General features: G+C 47.5%; 1 protein-coding gene across 3 annotated transcripts in view; it reads right to left on the bottom strand.

The window, feature by feature from the left end:
- Positions 1 to 18,635, bottom strand: part of PBX1 (PBX homeobox 1) — a 277,176-nt gene that overhangs the window by 56,369 nt on the left and 202,172 nt on the right. The window lies entirely within an intron of this gene.

The following is an 18,635-nucleotide window of genomic DNA, read 5'->3' as shown; positions in this document are numbered from 1 at the left end:
TTTATAGTTACATGTGTTTTAACTACAATAAAAAATGTTTAAAGTATAAAAAGTTTAATTATAACAATGCAATTTTTACTTTTATCCCCAAACTATCAATTTTGAGAAGCATTTCCTTCTTTATTTCTACTATTTGATTTCTGTAAATGTGTGGGTTTGCACTCATTGACTTTCTTTGTAATATTTGATCAGTCTAAAATTTTCATTTCCAGAATAATCTAAGCTAGGTAAATCCAGTAAACTTGGAGCGAAATCTTAAGACTGTACCTCTGGACTAGGAGAGAGCAGAGATAAGTCTAATATATTGATAGTAGGAAGACAAATTGGCTTTGGAGTAGGGACATCTAGCTCCAAAACTTGAGATCTACCTGTTCCAGGTGATAAGGACTCTGCCCTGTCGCAAACAAGGGTGAAGCCCTTTAAACAAGGTGTCTCGGGGATTCAGAGAAGACAGTGCTCTGGGAGGATGGAGTCTCCATCAGTGACATGGCTGCTTTTTATTAAAACACCATGAATATTGGTGGTGATTTGGACTGAAAGAGAGCGAGTGATTTAGTGAATCAGCAGAAGAGCTAGACAGTCTTTTTTACTGCCCCTCCACACAACCTGCCATAAAATAAATCACTCATCTGCATCCGGTTTAGTCACCAGCAGTCAAGTCTTTGTTAAGAGGGAACGTGAAAAGTATTTTCAATTTTTAAAAACATTGAACAAAATTTTTGGATAAGGTAGGAAAAGGAGGGAAGTGATTAAAGGCAGAGAAGGGGTCTAGCGTTCATTTACATTTTGGGGATGGAGGTGGCAGGACCTAAGTCCCCAGGAGATATATGAGCACCAGAGCAGAGTCCAGAGCTGCTTCTGGGCGGGGTGTATCAGGTGAGCCCCATTCCAGTTGTATCCTGAGCCCTAGCAAGGCAGCCCCTTGTGAGTCCCGACAGGGAAGGCAGATATGAGCTCAATGCAAGAGGACATCCAGATGCTCAGGACATTCTGTCATGTGTAATACCAGCATCACTGCTGGCTGTGCCCACATGCCCCTGGCTTTCCAACAGACATGACAAGAACCAACCTTGCAACTGCTTAAAAGGAAATCCCAATTCCTGTGCCCAAAGGGATAGCTTGGCTCTCATGAAACATGAAACAGTCAAGTGGACCATCAAGCCATGTGGACCAGTGGTGGCAGTGAGGAGCAAAGACGATGATGAAAGGTACAGGGGAAACACTCGTGCTTCTTGATGAAGGAGAGGAAGGGAGAGAGGGAGCCAGGATAGGGAAGGCGGTTAGCCAGGAGGGAGAAAAGAAGGAAGCCCAACTTGGACACTTGGACACCTAGACACAGACCACAGCACTTCAGTACCAGGTCACCGTATTCCCTTTCTAGCCTGAACTTCTAATATTCTGCTGCATGGAAATAAAATTGCTATAGTGGCGATAGCACAAGGTCAGAGGATCATTGAGATTCTTTATGTGGATTTCTTCCCCCTCGCCCCCAAAGAAATCCTTCTTTTGTAGGCTCAGGAGACTGAATGGAAAATTGCCCCTTTGGTTGATCTTTGAATTATATTGAGTCGCATTATTCTGTTTCTTGAATTCATTTACACAAATCTCCAAAGTCTTCTTAAGAACATATCACCACCCATAAAGGTTTCCTTAAGAAAGTAACCAAATGCTGTAACCACTTCCTGAAAACCAGGTCCTAAAGGTGCTGAAAAGAATCTGCCCATCCAAGCACCTGGCAGGCCCAGCAGGGCCTCCTTCCTCACCTCTATGGTCAGGGCTGGTGGGGTTTATGGGTAAATTTAATTTTATTTGGTCAATTTCAATTGCTTTATCAACAAAGATATTTATGGGCCATTGACAGATTTAAAAAAATCATCTCTGAGCCATTAATAAACAAGTGTAATTGTTTCACCTTAGCTTGGTTATTAAAAAAAAATTACACTGATGAAAATTCTACTCTTTCATACACTGTACTGAGTCTCATGCCTAGTATATATACTCCCTTCGAAAGAGGCCGGAAGCCCCCAAGCAGGCAGGAAAATTGTCCGAGATGCTGCTGAGGCTGGGAACACTTCAGCCAGGGGGTGATGTCTCCCAGTGGGCCCTCCTGGTTATGCCTTCACCGACCCCTCTGGCATGCGGCCCAATGCTGAAAGATCTTATGACAGTTTCTTGCCTCAACAACAACACCACCAATGCAAAAAGGAATGCTATCATCTTAATGGTCAGTTCTTACCAAGGTGCATGTGGGCACTACCTACCTGAGGGGGCATCAAATACCCATGCCTCCAATAGCAGGTGCCTAAGCCTGCCCCTTCACTTCCTGAGCCTAGCCTTCTGGCAAAACTCAGTTGAGCCGAAGGAGGAGGTAGAGAGGTAAGATAGCCACAGCCCAGAGCTCTGGTCCTAGTGATCACGGACGCATCACTGCTAATATTTCCCACATGCCTAATATTTCCCTCTGAGAATATTTTCTCCTTCCAGGCTTTCTCAGTTTCATACCTATGCTCCACTTTTTCCTTGAACAATTGACAGGAGGCACAATCTATTCCACGTAAACTCTACACACCTGCCTAATTATTATTTTGTTTGGCCTTGAACCCTAACCGCTCTTAAAGAAAATGAGAAAGGAAATTGCTAAGCCTGTCAAAGGACACTGAAAGGACACACAGGAAGCCCCTACCCATTGTGGACATTTTGCGAGGGTCACAGAGTTTAAAGCACTGATTTTTTTTTCAGGTCCGAAGGATACATTTAGTTTTCAGAGGGTGGGGAGCAACAAAAAAGTGTTAGCATTTTGCTTAGATTTGGCAACATTTTATGAATCCTATAAACAAATACTCCTTAAACCGAAATTCGGAATCGCCAAGATTGAAGAGAATTGATTTCTTAGTGTAGCCAATTAGAAACTGGCATGATAGAAATACAACACACCATAATGCAAATGTTGCCTTGTTTACACTCAAGAGTTCAGCATGCAAAAATAGGTCCCAAACCAGAGATCTGAAGAAAATAAAAGAATGAAAAGATGTGGAAAAACAAAAAAAAACCCCATCAGTCCTCTCCAAATCACACCCTTTAAACTATACACAGATTACAGAAAAATAGAAAAGAAAATGTCAGAGTATGTGCAAAAACAAACAAACAAAAAAGAACAATATAAACGAGGGAAAACCTTAAAAGAAAATCTTCATCTACTTTACGTAGAAGATTCTGGTCCTGGTGGACTCAGGCTGTGTACGTATGCTTGGAGAGGGCAGGGCTGGGCCAATAAACAACACTTCATGGTCATCTTTCTATCCAGAACAGGGAGAATCTGAATGTACCACTATAAAAATGGGCGTTGGGATTCACTGGTACAGAAACTGTTCAGCTAGTCAGTAAAAGAAAAGAAAAAAAAAAACACCAACATTAAATAAATGAAAACGGTGATATGTCTAAGCAGAAGCGATTCCACCTATTTATTGCTTGAAGCCCGCACTAGGGCGAGTAGGAGACAAAATGATTATTTAAAAGCTCCTATTTTTTTTTTTTTTTTATCTCTGCGGCACCATGCAAGACTCAAATGAACCTTTCGCCAGGACACCAGAGATGTTAACACTCATCTTCCAAGATCCAATTTCAACCAGCGGAGCTGTTACCTAATCCAGCAACCATCACATATGATCAGGTTCCTGTCCCTGACGGGCGCCCCGCTCTGCACCCTCCCCCTCACCGCTTCCCTCCCCAGCCCAACGGCTTTTCCTGAAACAGCTTTTAAAGGGCCAAGTCCCCACTCTGTGCTAGCACATATAGGACTGTAATGGCCAGGCAGGCCTGTATACTTCCACTACCAGAAAAAAAAGGAAAAAAAAAAATGGCACTAGGTTTGCAATCTGTAGAGGGTTTTGCCTATGAAGATATGTAACCCATTTAGCAATAATTCTTACAGAGGGAGTTTCCTTCTCACAGATCTACCCCCTTATGGAAGAGATCAGTCAAGACAGGTGAGTGATTTATATAGAAATTGTCACAAGCCCTTTGAAAAGCATCTGATGTCACATCCACCTTGCTGCCACTGCTTGCCCTGGGGTGAATTCTTTGGTAAAACTCCCAAGATAAGGGGACTGTCACAGCACACAGTCGGAGCCTCTCTCACAACTGGTCGCCTGCTGCTCCTTCTTTATTTTTCTTCACACAAGGAGAAAAACAAACCCAAACCCAAAGGCATATATATATTCAAGATCATCATCCTTGGCGGGAGGGCTGTGTGCGGGTTGTTTTGTCCTTGGATGAGCGACATGGGTCTGGAGCAGCTCCGGCCAATGCCCACTAGAGGGCACTCTTTCTTCACCAAGGACTGGTTCTGCCGGGAGAAATGGCTCCACAGTCCCGGGAAGTGTGGGGCGGGGAATGCCTCTGCTCAGATTCAACTTCTGCAAGCGGGGCAGGTAGACGGAAAGGGGAGGAGGGCAGACCTATAGAGAGGGTTGTCTTCAGATGTGGACAGCAGTCCAGGGGCCCAAAGCTGAGCAAAGAGAGATAGAGACAGAAATAGAGAACAAGAGAGAGAGAGAGAGAGCGCAGAGAGACAGGTGGTCTGGGGAAAGGCAAGAGGCAGCCTCCCGGGAGTGCATGCAGAAAGGCAGGCTCTCTCGGGCCCATCTCCTTGTTTGATCTAAAGGCACAAACCTCCATGCAGGTGGCTCTACTGCCCACGAATAAGTCTTCACTACGCCCTAGCCGGAGGAGGGTTAGGAAAGAGAATGAAGCCCTCCCAGCCTCAGCTCTGCCACCTCCCAGTCCCTCAGAACTCTGGAGAGAGGAACGGGAGGGAAATGTGTTGCCTTTGCATTTTCACAAACAGAGCAAAGAACCTGCCAACTCCTGAGAGCACCAGAGTGACACCTTTTATTTGTTCATAAAGTACTTGAACACACAGAATTGCATCACCCTATACGACATGAAGTCATGTTCCAAATCTACATAGCAGATAATCGAAGATTATAAAGGCAAAGTAGCTTTCCCAAAATCAAAGCAAAAGAGACATAGTCAAGACTAGAATTTAGGTCTTTAACTCTTTGGCACTTTATCCTCCACAGCCTTAGAATCCTAACTCTCTTTCACAAAAGGTGGCTAAATGGGTGACAATTCTGTGTGTGTGTGCATATGCAAACATGCACACACACGCACACGCACACACATGCACTCACACGGTATATCTTTTGATGCTCTCTCTAGTTGCATCCAATACTCTGGGCAAGAAGAAAACCACCAGATATGAGGTCGGGAAGGAAAGTTCTTCCTCCTGATTTCTTAATTTTTTTTTATTACTAATAGTTACCTCTTTCAATGAATGGCACCATTACAGTAAGAGACACTGTTGGATGACAGAATGCCCTCTTCCCACGCTGCCATAGAAACCCACTTCCCACAATCACATCCCATTTTAAATCTCAGCTCAAAATCCTTCTCCAGGAACCCTGCCCTGACGAGAAAAAGTAAAACTGGACTCTCTAGCCTCTGTGCCACCAGGGCACATGCAGTCTACACCACGGCCACAGGGCATCTCGGGACGCCCCAGGGCACATCTAGCATCTCGCCAGCAAGCTGTGAGCTCACGAAAGACAGTGGTGACCTGTCCTATCTCTGTCCATCACCGTGTGACCTCACAGAGCCTGTTGCTAAGCGTCTGCTCCAGGATGTCTTAAGGGTGAAGTACCAGAGTGACGGAGGGAAGGAGGATGCAGGCTGGTGACATCCACAGCTCTCTGCCTCAGCTCCCTGCTCTCCGCCAGGCAGTCAGAGCTGGCTCTATGTGCTCCCCTCCTTCCCTTGCATTCCGGTTACGAGCTGTACCAGAGCCAGCATGCTGGTGGGGAGAGGCTGTTCTCGCCGCCACCTCTTCCACAGCCGCTTCAAAAAACTGTCAAATCTGCCTTTTCAAATCTGACAATTCTAAACAAGCAAAACTACACTGGCCTGAAGCCAGAGCTTCCTGGACCCAGCCCGGTACGTCCCCAGTCAGCCGGCACTGCCCGTGACCAAGGCCCTGGTGCCGGGAAGACCCGCACACGAGGGTCACCTGGGGAAGAACCCCTGCAAGGGCGGGTAGGGGCCTGGCAGTGGAGGGGCCACTCATGGGCCACCTGAGGAGTGCTCCGTTCACTCAAACGAATGACTGACCAAGTGACGACAAGATGCCAGGAATGAGCTGGGCACCGGGACGTCCAAGATGAATCATACGAGGGCTCTGCTGCAAGAAGCTTACGGTTTATATTCTTCTCGTCCCTTCTGACCAGTACTCCCACTGCCTTGAGGCCTGTGGACACACAGAGCTGCCAGAGCAGGCGGCTGGCAACTGAAAAACTCCAACTGGTACACAACTTCTTCTCCTTCCTACACTTTCTTTCATCTCCTACAAGCACAACGATACCCAGAAACCAGAGACTTCTCAAGTTGAGAAATACCTGTGACACCATTTGATTCTCCTAAACCAAAGGTGGGAAAACTAGAATCTTCCATGAGCATCCTCAAGTTTAGGGTAGTGTGCGCTCATGTTCTTCTCTCCTAATCCTCGATCCCCTGGTTTCATGTAAAAGCTCTTTTTTGGGTGGGGGGAAGTGATTTTTAGAGTTTTCCATCAAACAAAAGGGAAATGATTGACAACTGGACTTCCTAAATGTTACGAAGCAGCATTACAGATGGCTGCCAGTCAGCACTACTGAGTAGCATGGGGACACCCGTCAGCACCTGAGCTGAGACCTCCCAGCCATGCATGGAGGTGTTTCATGCTGCAGCTGGACTGGAGCAGCCTCTTCGGGTGAGAAGTCCTAGTTCATGAAACTACCCTCAGACCCACAGTGCTGTCCTCTCAGCCCTTCAGAATCTGAGAGACACCGAGGTGGGACTTAGCCTAGGTTCCAGGAAGGTCTCTTAAAGTACCTCTGGGGAATCTGCTTTGAAGACAAGATGCCTTTCAGCCCCTTCAACTGTTTTTCTTGCTTTGTTAAGCGGTAGCCCACACTATAACCAAGCTCAGGAACTTGCGGGTTTTTTAGTGCAACAGCAGCAAGACTTTGAGGTCCTCAAGCATTTGATCCCACGAATATTTATCAAGCATGTGCCGCGGTGCCAGGCCCTGCGCCGACTTTCCAAATAAACGTGGCCCCGTGAGGAGCTCGGAGACCCACTCGTTTGATTCTTCACGTGTAGCCAACAGCCACCGTGTGCTGAGCTCTGTGTGTGAGATTTTAGGGCAGGGGATGAAAACAAAAATATACGACGCTCTTGAGACAGTCTGAGGTTTTTGTTTGTTTGTTTATGTTTTGGGGTTTTCGTTAAGAGAAACATTCTAAGTTTTTCTTGTCATTATTTTTTTTTTTTCTTTTCCTCTGGGCTAGGTTTTGGCGGTTCTGGTCACATGTATTTCCTCCTTCTCAGGGGACGCACAGGCATGGATCCCATTCACACGTTCCCGGCTTGGCACACGGAGCCTCCCCGGGCCAGCTGGCAGGGAGAAAGCTAATGTGCCGGGCAACAGGCTCCTGCCTTTCTGGAAGGGTGCCGGCTGCCTGGGCGAGGGGCTTCGGGCCTTAATAGCTCCAGCTTGGACGGCTGCTCGGGAAACCCCTCTGCCTACAGAGGAGCCGCCGAGGCTGGGAGGAGGGCGCGACTTCACACTGGCTTTGGCCTCAGACCGACAGCCCCCAGGTAGGAGGGAAGGAGAAAGGCCACGGGACAGGGCCAGCGTGTGTCAGCTCTGGACTGCACCTGTTAACTCACGATGCAAGGAGCAGTTTCCTTCTTTGTTAGACATAAAAAGCATGGAAAATGGGGAGCCCCTGGCTGGCAGCTTGCTGTGCATTCCCTGCGCACGAAAGCTTCTCCCTACAGTGGCATTTCCTAAAGGGAGGTAGCACAGAGAAAGCAGAAGACATTTCTCGATACTCTCCCACCTTCAGGTGAAAATGTTTGGGCAGCTCGGAGTCTCAACGAGGCACCGAGCACGTGGCTGGTTCTTGGCAAGAGCTAATACATGACAAATTTCCTCTCCGACCATAGTCTAATACCCAGAAAAGTGTAAGCAGGGGCAGGGCTCTCTTCTGCTAGCTCCATAGCAGGGCGCAAAGAAAGCACGCCAGGATAGGCCTCGGCTATCTCAGCACGAGGCCAGGAGGAAGGCTCCCACTGTGTGATTTCGCCTCCCTTAAATTTGGTTTTTTTATCGCCAAGCAGTGGATGATCGCATCAACTATGCCACAGTTCTTATTAAGGATTAAATAAGGTTATTTTTACAAAAGCACTTGTCCAGTGCTTGGTAACTGGTAGCTTTTCGATTGTTGGTTAAATCTGAATCAATCGCATTGATAAAGGTCCCTTTGGGAAGAATAAAAAAAAAAAGCAGGGAAGATTCAGAGTTAAGGGCTTGGTTTCTGTATGTGAGGAATCAGCAACACAGAAGGAACTAGGATAAACCAGAGACTGCACCCACATGCACACGCATGCACACGTATGCACACGCATGCACACACATGCCCTACCTCACCATCCCGTGCTCCCAGGCAAGCTCATACTGATACCATCACAGGCCAAGAAATCAATCGATCCCTGGCCAATAGAACAAATTGCAAAATGTCTTCCCCTCTCTCTCCTTTCTCCCCCCTCTTTATGTCCCTTTCCTGTTATTCTTCTCCCAAGCACATTAAGGATCTCGCTGCTTCTGAAGCCTGACGCGTCTCCTCCTCACACAGAGCCATCGGCTCCCCGCGCCAGAAAGGAGCACCGTCCTCCTGGGCTGGCAGAGCTTACACTGGCAGCCTTGGTCTTTCTGGAAGGCTGGAAGACCCTTCTGGGAACCACTTAGCTCCAAAGCAATCTCACCTGGTGTCAGACAAGAGAGCCTGCAAGCCATCTTTAATGGCTGCTGTCAAATTTCCATTAAAAAATAAATAAATTATAACCAGAAGAGGGTAAAGACTCTATTTGTACTCAACATTTGAAGGAAGCGCATTTAAGTTCTGACTTGGGGTGGAATTCAGTGCTCACACTCTGCTGGGACCCAGAGAAATCCCAGGCTCAAAACAGGAGAACGATTTGCTGTGGCTGTGTTTGCACCACACGTGTCGCCTTCCCTTGTTGGCATCACCACCCCTGTCTTAGCACTACGAATGACCTTCCCTCCCGCTCCTGTTGACAAAAGTGGGATTTTTCCCGCCCATATTTACAAACTGAATAGTAACAGAACTAGTTTTTCTCTAAATTTCCAAACAATTTCATCAGAACTAAGTTTGAAGTAAAGAGCATTTTCTACCCACAGGAATCTTTCCCAATTTTTGGAAACTGCTGAATAATTCAAAGACAGGGTCCCCAACACAATGAGCCCTTGGCCTTGAGGGGTCGTTATATAATTCAACCAATAATTTAATCTTTATTCAATCCATGAGTACTTCAAATTCCACAAATCGCAGGAGACTAATATACTGCTACTGATAGAACACCTTCACCCTGCTGGACTAGGCTTCCTTTCCAATGAGGTGAAAATGCAAACCTCTGGCAGGTGACAGGTACAGACAGAGGTGTGCAGACCAAGGATGGACAGAGGAATGATGTGACTGATGCCAAAGAGCAAATTCCAACCAGGGTAAGGTGGGGTCCTGGAGTCAGTGAATGAAGTGCAATACTCTAAATTACTCCATCCCTTTTGCCTATTTGGTGGTTCTTCTACTTCTCTCTCCAGTGGACTCTACCAGGAGATGGAAAATTGAAGTGTGGGAGAGAAAAAGGACAAGTATGTTCTGCTTGACTAAGGCAAGACGAAAGGAATCATGGAATCCCTTGACTACCATTGCCACTACAACAATCACTGATATCAACAAGCTCATTTAATGTGAATGTGTATGTTAAGTACACTCATATTTCTGCGGAGATATGAGATATGATAGAGCATGTGCCTCTCTCCTACCTGGGACCTAGGAAAGGGAACACTTTGGGAAGGGCCTAGCAGAGAATGTTGGCACAAAGATGAAGGAAAAGTTCATCTGCTGGTTTCTTCCAACATACCAGTAACAGGACCCTAATTTTTAGCTGAATTCATAGCCACTAGGAGGAAAGACACATTCCAGCTTCCCTTGCAGCTAGATGTGGTCTTGCCTCACATAACATGAGACAAAACTCCAGTCAGGAATGTCTTTAAAAATGGGGAATGCCATTCTTGACCCTTTATTTTTTCTTTCTGTTGGATGGAATGTGAATATAATGGCTGGTGCTCCAGCAGCCACCCTGGACCATGAGCTGGCCTGAAGATGAGAAGCCATACTAGGGAGAGAAACTGGATGTAAGTTCTCACACCCTGGAGAGCAGCCTAGATGGTCACCTTACGGCTCTAAGAAAGGAAAGGAAGAAATAAATTTGTATTTTGTTTAAGGCATGTTATGTGGGGGTTCTCAGAGGGTTCTGTTTGTTTGGTTTTGGCAGCTTAAACAATCCAAGCTAATCCAAACTGTTGGAAAAGAAAATAAGAAAGCAAGCTACAAGTCAGAGTGATTTCATTGTTTGGTATAAACAGGTAAGAGTGTTACAGAGGAAATTAGAAAGAGGCAGACTTAATAACTTAAAAAGAGGTTAAGTCACAGAAAAACTCGAGGGTGGCCTTGAGGAGTGGGCTAGAGCAAGCATACCGGGGTGGGAGGTCACGGGTGGCTGGATGTGGAAACCAGCCGGAAGCGTTCAGCCATCTCTGTGACGAAGGAGGGAAGAGAAGATTCTCTCTTGACCAGGGAAAGCTAAGCTAGACTAAACTGTAAACCTGGAGGTGAATATAAAAGGCAGAGCAACGTGAGACTAAGTTCTAACAAGTTACTTTACATGACTGTCACCTGCCTTCCTAGACATAGCTTGTATTGGGATGTTTCCTTTCGCTACAGCAAAGTAAGGTTTTTACCCTCACCAGCCTGCTCCATTTGTCAGGTACAGAGTCCTGGAAGAGAGATCCCAGCGCGCCCTACGCAGAGAAGAAATCACCTCCGTGCACCCTGGTAGCAGTAGAATTCCCCAGCTGAAGGACACAGGGACTATTCACGGGCACCCCAGGTCCATTTCAAAGCACAGACCAATTAGCTTTCCTTTTTCCGTGACCACAAACAACACCTGTGACCCCAGACAGTCATCTCACAAACGCATACAAGGTCATCAGCCAGGGGCGGGGGGGTCCCTTGGGGGAGAGTATGTGGACCATCCGTCACCACTGGTTACAAACACCACCCCAAGCACACACCGTGCTGCTAACGAGCCCCCCGCCCCCGTGCCACCCGCAGACACGGGAGCCCAGAACACACGGGCCAACGGGCAGCGTGAGAAGCGGGGGGCTCGTGCTGCTTCTCAAAGCTTCGAAAGTAGCCTCGGAAAGCACCAAGGCTACTTTGACTGGCTGGGAAGATCGGATGGCAGGACAGGACGTTAACCGTGTCTAGACCCCCCTCCCAGACGAGAGGCTACATAAGAAATGTTGGTTGGGGTGGCGGGATGGGGGAAGGGCGATTGAGAGGAAGAGCTTCGACTGCAAAACACGCCTGTAATCTTCCCTCCGGATAAAAGGTAAACATCTCATGGGGACCAAGAAAGCAACTGACTTGATGTCTTACGGCATATGTGACATTTCTGCTTTGGGGAGGAGTCCACGGAGCCATCATTTCCTGCCTGTCTCATCTCAGCACTTGTGCCTTCCCATTGAGGGATGAGCTGTCAGGGGTGGTGGCCCCGATCTCCCGGACGGTTGGTCCTCCATGGCATCTCTTCCTCCCCTCCCAGTGGAGTCTAAGTAACTGAAATCTAGGACGCACAGATACCTGGGGGGGGGGGGCAATGGGTTTAACTTTTCTTGAACTTGAACGCGAACATTCAAATTCCATCCCGAGCGAGGCTTCTCAGATGCCGATTCGAGTTTCCAGGGGGACATTTTAAAGGAGAAGTAGATTTCAAGCGAATGATTGCAACTTATCGAAAATAATGTGCTACTTAGCATCTGCGGCAAACATCCTGGCAGGCAGCGAGAGAACACAGCACTGGAGCAGATGGGAGCGATTAGGCTCTGATTTTCAGACGGGCTTTCTGTGGATGTTGCCTCCACTTGCTGTCCGCATACTGGTAAGATCGGGAACTCGGGGTGAGAAGGGAGTCTGCGGCCCATTTCTTCTTCCTGAGCACTGGAGATGGAGCACCCCACCAAGTGCTCCCACATTGGAGGCACCAACCCCTGTGGGGAGGTTACAGCGGTCATCGTGACCATCATCATCAAAAAGCATTTAGCACCACAAGGCGCTGGCTAAATGCATCAACGGGTGACAGAGAGATAGATGAGAAACTATCTTAATTTTCCTTCAAAGATTTGTTTCCCCGAGGCTGGCCCTTATTTACTGTGGTTCTTACCGCATTTCTCTGAAGAAGCATCTTGTTTTCTCGTTCGCTGAGTGAGCCAGCATCTCTCCCACCCACATAATATCTGCTCCGGAAGTTCCCCGAACTGTCCCACCTGCCAGACGTTAGCATGGCCCTTCTCGGGCACCTTGCTGATGGGACTTCACTGAGCCCCACTCTGGACTCCTGGGACGGCCCCTAGCAAGCTGTACCTATTTCGATGACAACACTGAGGCCCGGCATACTAAGCACCTAGCGAGTCCCCTGCAGAACACCGAAAGACTCCAACTGTCCCCACGTCAGCAGAGGCCCATGAAGGGGCTCACGCTCTCTGGGGCAACAGACATATGGTCATCTAAGAAGCCAGATTCGCTTTTCTCTTCCAGTGCTGCCTGCTCTCCCGCAGCACTGTGTTCAACTCTGCCAGACTGGTCATGTCCACTTATGTTTAGTGACAGCCTTACAGCTCAGCTAAAATAAAAATCTCTCAGCTTGCACAAAGTGTGACTGGCCTGTACAATTGCACCAACACTGCTACTCCTGCAAGGCCCCACGCTGCTCTCCCGGTCAGCTGTTCCTTCAACATGATAGACTGAGTACCTACTCTCCGCCAGGACCTATATTTCCGCTGGGGAGACTTTTCCAGAAATAAGACAAGTTTGCAGAACCATGTGGGAAAGAGCCAATAAACGTGAAATCGCTGGAATAGCTGTGTGGACAACGTGGTGTGGGAGAACTGCGCACGCCACCATATTTTCTTTCGTGGGAATTAAACTTTACAAACCAATTTGTCAAAAATTCGCTCTTTTGCCTGTGTTCTCACCTGACTGTTATGGGGTATTATTAGCCCCTTTATTCGGATGAGGCAACTGAGGTCCAGGGGAGTCCGAGCGGTGCATGGGCACACAGCTGGTTCTGCAGGTGGCTTAGTTCAGGTCACGCCCCCCCCCCCCCGACCCCCACGTCATAGCTGCCTCCAGCCGTAGCAAGGATGCTGGTGAGTGAAGGTCAGTGCCCTGAAGAAACAAGGGCTGAAACTCACCAGGGTAACTGGCAAGTTTCCACAGGGTGGAGGCCAGCGTGGACTTTCATGCTGCCTTTTGCAGAATTTCATTTCTCTTCTTTCCTGAATGAGCCTAAACCAAGAAAAACTACTAACAACACATGTGGTTGTTGTCCCCGTTTCAAGGCCCTCTAGCCCATTCTGTCTTAAGGGACACCAAACGGTCACAGAACTGTTCACACGCCACACTACCAAAAATTACAGTTGTGCAAACACTTTTTAAAATGCTGAATTGGACTTTGCTTTTCATAACGGAGAACGTGGAAGTCACATGAAAGTTACTCTGCTGTTGCTCGGGTTGGTAATGGACAGCACCGGGGGCTGGTACAAGACCTTGGTCATAAGGTTCAATGTCATCCAACAGGAGACTGTCCTCCTGCAGGCTCCGGCTTCCAATTTGCAAACCAGAACTGCGGGGCCACCTCTCTGCCTTCACATTCTACCAAAATGGCAAGTGGGCTCATAGGAAGAGTGAGAAGAAAAGCATTTTGAAGTCCTCTAATGAAAGAAGTGTCTAGCTTCTTGTTTCGAGATTGTTGACTGTATGCATATATTTATTGTTACTAGAAAAAATACATTATGGAATCATCTCAGCCTCAAGTAAACTAGCTAATTTTCAGATTCTATAAGCCAATGTGAATAATGTTGATGCAGTTTTCTTCCCTCTTTTAGAGGGAATCCCAGGGTACCAACACTGGTATAGATCTGGAGATTTCTACTTTAGGCAAACAGTCAAAATAACGCCGCTGGTGGTATGACTGAGGATGGCAGCAACATGTTCGAGATCAGTTGCCCAGGCTTTAAGTGACAAGGATGTTAAGAATGATGCACAGAATAAAAAAGTAGGGATTTTCTTAATTCCTCCCTCCCTCGTTGCTACTACTGCAATCCTGCATAGCAGGTAGGACCCCCAGACTTTTGAAATGCCATAGTGGGTGCTCATGTCCTGCAAGAAAACGCTCAGACTTTAGCTCTCTCCCTGGTCAGAGTCTCTGGAATGCAACGTTGTGATTCATCTCTTGACCCTATAAACTCCTGAGATTATTTCAAAGATGCTAAGGGGAATTTCAAGATGCGGTTTTCCAATACAGTTATTCTTTTGATAGACAGGCATTTACTCAGTTCACACACAGAGGGGGAAAGTCCTCACTATTCGTACCTCCATCTTCTGAATGGCAGCACAGACACCCTTTCTCCCTCCCTCTCACACACACAGGACACACGGACATAAACCGTGAGAACTGGTGTAGAGATTCAGTCTTAAATTTTAGCCCCTATTTCGATGCTCGAGTGATACACACAATGATGGCGCTGGGGCTCAGAAACCAGCACCCCAAAATGAAGGCTTCAGAAGCAAAAGTTTTTCTCTGACCTTCTCCTGCCCTCCTGTCTCTCAGTCCCACTCTCCCCTGAGGCTAGCCGCAGAAACTAGAATCCCTCTTCCTCAAGGCAGGTCGTAAAGATCAGAACCCCTTTTTTCTCAAAAGCCAGCCATAAAACCTAACATTTATTCTGTGTAAAAACTGGTCATAAAGAAATTATCTGGCCTACCTTGTTTGACTGTAGGTCATAAACCCTGCCCCCTAATTCAGAGAGGGGGGCTGCCCCACATTCAGAAGGAAGGAATGCATGCTCAGAGAGACCAAGAACAATCTAGACAGACAGGCCTTGCTGGGCTTCCTCGTTTAGTCTAGCATTAGATCATAGCCTTTTTGTCCAATTATATTCTACATGGCTCTCCATACTTTGTTGAACTTAAGCATAGAATGGGACAATTTCCCCTGTATCTTTGGGTCTTCATTCTGAAGGCTCCCATGTACACATGTTAAATACATTTGTATGCCTTTTCTCCAATTAGTCTGCATCTTGTCGGCGATTTTTCAGCAAACCTTCAGAGGGCCAAGGGCTCTTGGCCCCTACAAGAGGTATATTAAGCTGATAGATTCATTAGCCTCTTAAAATTAAAGAAGGGAGAGTTAATCGCTGCACATCAAAGAAATCTTTCATTGCTCAAATTAGGCTTACAACTTTGTAGTCACTTTTCATAGCTCTGTTTGAATGTACAGCAACCTCTGTGGCTCCTTTGGATTTTTTTCAAAGACTATAAATGAAGTTCACAGGGAAAGGGAATCCCTCTTGGGGTACAATTCATCCATTTGGAGAATATGCTGATCTTTAAGAGACAAGTACTTCCCTAGAAAAGGTTAAGGGAAGAGGATAGTTTAGGGGGAAATAGAAGAGGACCAAGAAAAAAAAATGGGGGAAAATGAAGAAGAAAAGAGGGAGATAAAATACCAATCAAGATGTTTGTGAATCAAGAGGTACTGTGTGGACCAGATGTCCCAGAGTGGGGGAACATAGCACAGTGGCCTTTCCTTCCAAATCCCAGGCCATCGTGCACTCTCTAATGCAGAATAGTGTCTCTGTCCCGCCTTTAGCTGGCCATGCCCTTTACACCTAAGGAACACAGCCCTGTCCCTGGGAACTTGGATTCTCTGCCTCCTAGAAAGAAAGGCCAGAAAGGTACGTGAGAAGGAACCCACCTGTGGTGAGCTGTGATAAATGCCTAACAATTACTCAATCTTGGACAGTCCTCCTCTTTACTGAAATCCAGTAATTAGTTCACCCATTCATTAAATCATAAAACCATTGCTTGACTGGTCACTGTGTGCCAGGCAAGTACCAGGGACACAGAAATAAAAGACAAAATGCCTGCGCTAAAGGAACTGCTGGCTTCGTGGGGGAAAGCAGACAAATGCACAGATTATTAGAATACAGTGGTGTGGAGGAAGTTGACTCAACAAAAGGCCTGTGGTTGTGAAATCATCACAATTAAGCCTGTTGACATTCATTCTTACTTCCTTACTCCAGTAGAGGCTGACCTCATAGTCAAACATGCAAAGGGATCTCAACGTACATGCGTGCAGCAGTAGACAAAGGCCAGGTGTTCGTGTTTACCTGTAATGGTTTCAGCAGGCACCCCATCCTCACACCATTCAACCCAGTAACCGCGGGTAGGACTTAAACACCTGAGAGCCAGCACTACGCAGGACCCCCGCTCTGCATCTGGGGACAAGCCAGCCCACGAAGGGGTGGCAATCCCGAGAGTAGAGGCAGCATAAATCATGATGCCCAACCTCACTTCGCAGACAGTCGTAACGGAATGCACTTCCTCCTCCACGAAGAGCAAGGGCTTTGCAGACGGCGCCCAAAGCCACGAGCTGCACACCAGATCAGAGACGGGCCTGTCGGGAGAGGCGAAGGTGGTTTCGAGGCTTCTCTGCGGCTTTGCAGAAAACACTCCGAGTGGGAGGAGGCATTCACGCGGTCTCCGCGGGCGTCCGCTCCCTGCGGTTGGGCACTCGCAGGAGTCTGTGGCTGCTGATTTCACCACACACTCAACTTGTCCCACCATGGTCCTCCCTGACCCAGCCCTCAAGACAGCAGACCGTCCGGATCGCCCCACACAAGCGATCTTTCACTCTGTGATCTCCCACACCAGGTCCCGGGGGCAGAAGTCTCAGACTCTCAAAAAAAATCTTATCTGACCCCTTCCGTTGTCAACAGAGAAGGGAAGCAGGTATTTAGCAGGGAGGAGCATAGAAAAGCAGCTGCAACCAACACTCCACCTGTGACCCCTCCCGGATCCGAGGTGAGGCCCGACCGCCCTGAGCCCTGGGCCAGCTTCCCCAGTGCAACCCCAGCCAGCCATAATTCCACACATAAACAACTCTTGCTAGGCATGAAGCACACACCAGACAGTAATCAGCTTATCTAACAGAACAGGCCTCTTTTCCTAACGCAGAGGAGGATTAGCAGGCTTGAATTACAGCCGTGAAGTGTAATCAAGCCCTGATGGACACTGGCAAAGGATACTGTATATTCCTGCTGGGCCCCCAGTGGCTGGCGCAACGCGGCGTACCTACGGGGGACGGACAGGAAATGCTCTCGATGGCAATTACCCCGGGAGAAGGCAATTGTGGGATGGGGACAAGCAAGTATTACGGTGGAGGGGGGGGAATTAGATTACAGCTGATGACCACATCCTCTGCTGCTTCCAGTCTTGCGAAAGTCTTGAAGTTACTGCATTTGAACAGATTTTTCTGCCCCCATTAAAAAAAAAAACAACGTCACCTAAATGCTAATGAAGGACTAATTCCTACCCTGCTTGGCCACAGAAGCAGCTCCCGTGCTGTCTGAGACACAGCGCCCACGGCTCTACCCGCAGTGATGGGCACGGCCTGGTGACCTGCAGCTCGGTGGGGCCCAGGGGGGATCGGCGGACATGAACTTCGCAAAGGAATTTGTACCAGGACTCAGAAATAGGTAAACAATTTTAAGCATTCCATCCTGACCTTGAAGATGCCAAAACCAACCCAAACCAGGTGGGGGTTACATTTTATATCTCCCACACCGAGACATCCCATCTCGCTTGAGAGGCCAGTATTTAACGATATGCTTGCAACAAGGTCTTTCTTTACTTTAGTACATTCCATGAATGAATAGGGGACACCACGAATTCCTCGAAGCTTCCTAAAAGAATCTGTACCTTGCACTTTAACTTTTATGTTTTTCTTGTTCATTTATTCGTGAAGAACTTTTCTTCACATTCTCATCGCAGCACCTCTTCATGCAAAACAATTCAACAACTCACTAGTCTTCTCTTCTAAAGAAGTAATCTTAGCCCCCTTTGAAATTCCTCATCTCTCTTGCCACCTCTCCTTTTCTCCTATTTATATTTCTTAGACGGCAAAGAATCCGAAGTGGATATAACGATGGGGAAACCGCCTGCCCCAACCTGGGGAGTAGGAGAAAAATAACTTCCTGACTTTCGTTAAGTTCTGGGTCTCTTGAGGCAAATCCCTTGCATTAACCCTGCAGACATGCTGCTTTCTCTTCAGTTAAATCTCTACTCAAATACTTCTTTCCAATCCTGGATTTTCAATGCCTTTCCAACATCTCATTCTTTCCAGTACACTTGGAAAGAGTAGGTGACTCCAGGTGTGACACCATGAAGGCCTCCAGAGGTGGCCCAGGGGTGAGGAGGGCCATGGCCTACAAAGAGTATGATATAGTTAAAGGTTCTGAAATGACATGCCATGGGCCACTTGTCCTACCAGTACCATCCCCATCCTCACTGTCTTATCCCTTTAGGCACTTACAGCTCAAAACATCCTCT

This window comes from Microcebus murinus, chromosome 2 (assembly GCF_040939455.1).
Source record: "Microcebus murinus isolate Inina chromosome 2, M.murinus_Inina_mat1.0, whole genome shotgun sequence".
In the NCBI taxonomy this organism is placed as follows: domain Eukaryota; kingdom Metazoa; phylum Chordata; class Mammalia; order Primates; family Cheirogaleidae; genus Microcebus; species Microcebus murinus.
This window is presented reverse-complemented; position numbering and strand designations above follow the sequence as displayed.